Source organism: Mastomys coucha, unplaced genomic scaffold, assembly GCF_008632895.1.
Source record: "Mastomys coucha isolate ucsf_1 unplaced genomic scaffold, UCSF_Mcou_1 pScaffold13, whole genome shotgun sequence".
In the NCBI taxonomy this organism is placed as follows: domain Eukaryota; kingdom Metazoa; phylum Chordata; class Mammalia; order Rodentia; family Muridae; genus Mastomys; species Mastomys coucha.
Window position 1 is genome coordinate 3265222 of NW_022196895.1, and position 5722 is coordinate 3270943.

Genomic DNA, 5722 nt, shown 5'->3' on the forward strand with positions numbered 1-5722 from the left:
TTGAACTTCCTGCTTTACATATTTATAAGGTCTTTCACCTAACTTGGCAGACTTTCAATTAAGTGGGCTGGGAAACTTGATTATCTCCAGTCGGAGGCTGAATAGGGCTGTTGTAGACAGGCTTTTTTAATACAGACAGTCTAAAAATTAAACATAAAAATGTTAGAGGAATCCAGCACTTGTAATTGCAAATGTAAAGTCCCCAAAGTCAGCTAATATCAAAGTGCTTCAATAACTTAAATGTGTGAACTGAAGGCGTCAACTGTACAGTTAATTCCTTGTCAGGAAACTTCTAATAGGCCAACGATGAAAGAAAATACCAAAAGATGAAAACAAGGATGGAGCATTGCCCACATTCTTCAAGACACTCCCCCCCCCTCAGCTCACCCGACACAGAGGTCTGATATGCTGGGCTAGTATTTAATAGATAGCCACCTTTAAAACTATACCTAGAATTACAAGACTCTGAGGGAAAAAAATGCTGTTAATTACAGGACGATTAGAATAAACAAGGCTTGCCTCCAGTAAACCAGAGGGCAGACAAAACCAGAATTTTATGAAACAGGTAGTGACCCTCAGGCTCAGGGTTAATTTAAATAGACGGAGACAGGTTCCCCTTCTGGCCTCTATATTTTACACCTGCTCTGAAGTAGATAACTGGGGTAGACCTGGATTCACAAATATTTACAGAGCAGCTATGGAGCAAGTTCCAGAACAGTAAGGGCTGGACAGAGAAATTTTGTCTGGAAAACAAAATAAAATCAAACAAAAAATTCTTATACTCTTTTAATCAGTTGAAAAATCTGAGTATCTTCCACTGTTATAATAGATACAAAGCATTATTGAATCTAGAAATTAGAAACGTTAATTAGAATAAAAAGTAATGTTTTTACAATTTGGTATCTGACTTTTGCAAATCAAAATTTCATATGTCCATGAGCAGAAACAGCATGTTCAACTACGTAAGTCTAAGTTGTAGGACACTCACTGTTCTATCAAATCAGTGACACAATCCCTCAAATGCACTAGGAATCATAACTGTCAGAGACTTCAAATGTGAGCCAGATGGTGCATTAATAAAATCTTTACCTTACAGAACTGAGAGGTAAAGGAAGATATGTTTTTGAGTGCAATCTTTTTATTTTTAATAGGGATATAATAACCTTTGATCCCAATCAAGTTTATTACTGTTTTTTGCAGTCAAATACATATGGCCAATTGCTGTACTTGGAGTAAATATGACAAATTGCCTGAAGTAATTCAGCTTAGTTTTCCCCACTAAATACTGGACTGCAGCTTGTAACTAAGTTTTTCAAGAGTTCCCACCTTTGGAACTGTGGAGAGAGATTGTGCACCTGTAGGTAATTCAGAAAAAGAACGCATTCTTAGCTGAAGTCGGCATCTGTAGCCCTAGCAAGCACGGAGGACTCCAATTTGGAAATCCCAAATAGACAATGCGGCACCCAGGGTTAAATTTTGATTATTCTTGGGAAATTCCAATATATCATCCCCGTATGATTTCCATGATTCTGCCTTAAGAATGACGAACTCACACTCCCTGCAAACTTATGTTCAAGCAACATACTTGACTATTTTGTTTTCTAAATGTTCTGGTACCTTCAGCTGAGATTTAAGAGTGTTGACTTGAGAATGTATTGTCTGTTGTGGGCTTTAGATGCATTTGTTCATTGAAAGATTTGCTCATTGTAAGTTTAATCATTGCAAAGAATGGGGAATTTCCAAGGAACATCTTTCTTGGAGCAGTTTGATTGATCAATATCTTTCCTGTTCATAGAATTCAACTTTATTTTGGGCTCATCACCCAAACCAGTACTGCATGACACAGTTTTCACTGAAGGGCTACAGCTGAAATTGTTCTGTAGGACTCACAAGTCAGTTAAAGAGGGCTGATTTGAGACTCTGAAGCTCCAGGGTTATAAATGACACCCACAGTGGCTTCTCTGCTGGGATGACCAATACTCAAGAGGCCTTGGAAGTACCCAGGCTCCTGTCCCTCCTCTCTTCAGTGCTGAGATTGCTTCTGATTCACCAATGCACTTGAAAGGCATTCCTCAGCTAGAACAGCCATTTCAGGGCTGACATCAGCAGTCGTCTATGCCAGTGGACAGAATGCAAGGGTTAAGTGTGGTCAGCAGAGGCCCTGGATGCACAGCCACCAGCTCTGTTGAGCATTAGATGCTAGCCTAATATAACTCAGTGACAAAATAAACCAAAAGAAAGTGAGAAGTCCACAAGTAGAGTTCAGTGACCCTTCATACACACCTGTGAGAATTCTAGGGGCACAGAGCAAGCTGGTTCACCACTTCATTTTTGTCTTTGTATTTATTGGATGATTCAGAGTGTTTTTCTTCTTAAACATTTAGCAGGATTTTTACTTTATTACATTTAAACTTCTTATGACTTATTCATTATCCACCCCCACCCTATACTCACCCAATTGTGTTCAAGTATTTTTCTTCTTTCTAGGGCAATTGTTTTTCATCTTCTCATTTTCCTTTTTGCCTTTATGTCTCCTCCTTCACACACACACACACACACACACACACACACACACACACACACACTTTAGTAGTATTTTGACTTGACTTTATTGGCTTACAAAATGTGTGCATGTTTTTATGTGTTATTCTACACTTTGTAAACCCTTTTTGCTCCTCCAGGCTCTTGCTCTCTTCTGTCCTCTATAGCATTCTTCTCTACACATACCTCCTTTCTTCTTTGTTTAGCATTCACCTTCTCTTCTTTCCTGTGCTCTTTATCTTATTTCATTTACTGTTTACACAATTATCCTAAAAAAGGTTTAACATCATAGTGCATTCCACACTGGTCTTACTATTTTCAGTTTTTTGATATTGGTGATGGATTCATAGGTTGTAATTGTTTTTAAGTATATTTCGTATCTTATAGGGTTTGCCATTGCTCCTTGCCAAGTGGTATTGAGGATTGAGGCTTTATGACTAGGTTGCTCAGTAAGACACCCCCCCCCCACACACACACACACAGTTGCAACGACTCTTTGAGAAATGCTGCTTGCAGCTTCCTTTACAAATTAAATTTTTACCCAATCTGTAACTAATAATGTTCTTTGAGATCATTTATTACTATCCTTTCATTCTGCTCACATACTGTATACTTAGTCTGTTTAGAATTAACTGACCTTATACCGGCAATGGTGGAGTACACCTTTAATCTCAGTACCCAGAAGGCAAAAACTAAAAGATCTATTTGAGTTGAAGCCCAGACTGGTTTACACAGCAAGTTCCATGATAGCTAAGCCTAAACAGAAAGACCCTGTCTCAAAAAACAAAAACAAAAACAAAGACAAAAACAAACAAAGAATTAACTGACCTTAAGAAAAACAATATAATTAATCCTATTATGCATTGGACCTCCCAATAGACCATGTTCCTTTTTTCTCTTTCATAGCCATCATGACCCTGACTTAGAACAATGTGTGTGTCATAAGATATTGTCCAAGACTAAGATCATTTTCTGAAAGCAGCAAGGCATTGGAAGCCACAGTCCCCACAAAGAATATTGACAACAACATGTGGGCATAAATAACATCTGATGGCTTTGTGTGCTGCTCTGAGGCAATAGGGTTAGAAAAACCATTTCCCTTTGTGAGAATCCTGCAACAAATTGATTAAGACATGAGTTCCTTATTCTTTTTCAGTATCATATTTGCTGTGCTGTTCAATAAATACAGAGAACAGCCTTTTTATTTTTGAACAACGAGATCAGAACTCTTCAAAACAAATCAGGTTCCCTCTTGGGTGAACAACATTACAAATCTATGCTGTTAAAATTAAAGGAGTTGTCTTAGTCAGGGTTTCTATTCCTGCTCAAACATCATAACCAAGAAGCAAGTTGGGAGAAAAGGGTTTATTCAGCTTACACTTCCACATTGCTGTTCAGCACTAAAGGAAGTCAAGACTGGAACTCAAGCAGGTCAGGAAGCAGGAGCTGATGCAGAGGCCATGGAGGGATGTTCCTTACTGGCTTGCTTCCCCTGGCTTGCTCAGCCTGCTCTCTTATAGAACCCAAGACTTCTAGCCTAAAGATGGCACCATCCACAAGGGGCTCTACCCCCTTGATCACTAATTGAAAAAATGCCTTACAGCTGGATCTCATAGAGGCATTTCCTCAACTGAAGCTCCTTTCTCTGTGATAACTCCAGCCTGTGTCAAGTTGACACACAAAACCAGACAGTACAGGAGTCTTTTCAGGGAAATCTATAGCTCTAAACACGTAAACTAAGAAATCAGAGAGGCCAGACACAGAGGCATATGCTTTAATCCCAGCATTCATCAGAAGCAGGTAGGTCTCTGAGAGTTGGAGGTCATCCTGGTCTCCATAGAGTTCCAGGACAGCCAGGGCTATATAGTGAGACCCTATCTTGAAAGAAAGAAAGAGAAAGAAAGAAAGAAAGAAAGAAAGAAAGAAAGAAAGAAAGAGAGAGAGAGAGAGAAAGAGAGAAAGAGAGAAAGGAAGAAAGAAACAAAGAAACAAAGAAACAAAGAAAGAAAAAGAAAGAAAGAAAGAAAGAAAGAAAGAAAGAAAGAGAGAAAGAAAGAAAATAAAGGAAGAAAGAAAGAAAAAGAGAAAGGAAGAAAGAAAAAGAAAGGAAGAAAGAAAGGATCAGAAAGATTTCAAATAAACAACCTAATGATAAACTCCAAGACCCTGGAAAATGAAGAGCCAAACAAACTCCAAATCAAAAGACAGGAAGAGAGGTAAGATCAGGACAGGAATTAATGAAATAGAAAGAAACAAATAAACAACAAAAACAATTAGAAGAATCACTGAAACAAAGAGTTGATTTTTGAAAAGATAAACAAGATTGGTAAAGCATTAGTGAACTACACAGATAAACAAGATTGGTAAAGCACTAGTGAACTACACAGATAAACAAGATTGGTAAAGCATTAGTGAACTACACAGATAAACAAGATTGGTAAAGCACTAGTGAACTACTCAGAAGAAGAGAGAGAAGACCTAAGTAAATAAAATTAGCATTGAGAAGGAAGCCATTACAACAGCTATCAATTCAAAAAATCTTTTTTTTATTTTATAAATTAATTCAGTTTTTCCACTCCGTATTCCATTCCCCACCCCCCATCTACCCTCCTACCTGCGACAGCTCCATATCCCATACCTCCTCCCCAGCCCCCAGTCTCCATGTGGATGCCCCCACCCCCCACCCCACCTGACCGCTAAACTCCCTGGGGTCTCCAGTCTCTTGAGGGTAAGGTGCATCATCTCTGAATGAACACAGACCCAAAAGTCCTCTACTGTATGTGTGTTGGGGGCCTCATATCAGCTGGTGTATGCTGTCTGTTTGGTGGTCCAGTGTTTGAGAGATCTCCGGGGTCCAGATTAATTGAGACTGCTGGTCCTTCTACAGGATCGCCCTTCTTCTCAGCTTCTTCCAGCCTTTCCCTAATTCAACAACAGGGGTCAGCTGCTTCTGTCCATTGGTTGAGTGCAAATATCTGCATCTGACTCTTCAGATGCTTGTTGGGTCTTTCGAAGGGCAGTCATGATAGGTCCCTTTTCTGTGAGTGTTCCATAGCCTCAGTAATAGTGTGAGGCCTTGGGACTGTCCCTTGATCTGGATCCCACTTGGGCCTTGTGGTGGCCCTGCTGTGTTCTTGGAAGAACTCAAATCTGAAACCAGAGACTTAGCTCGCTGGGGGTT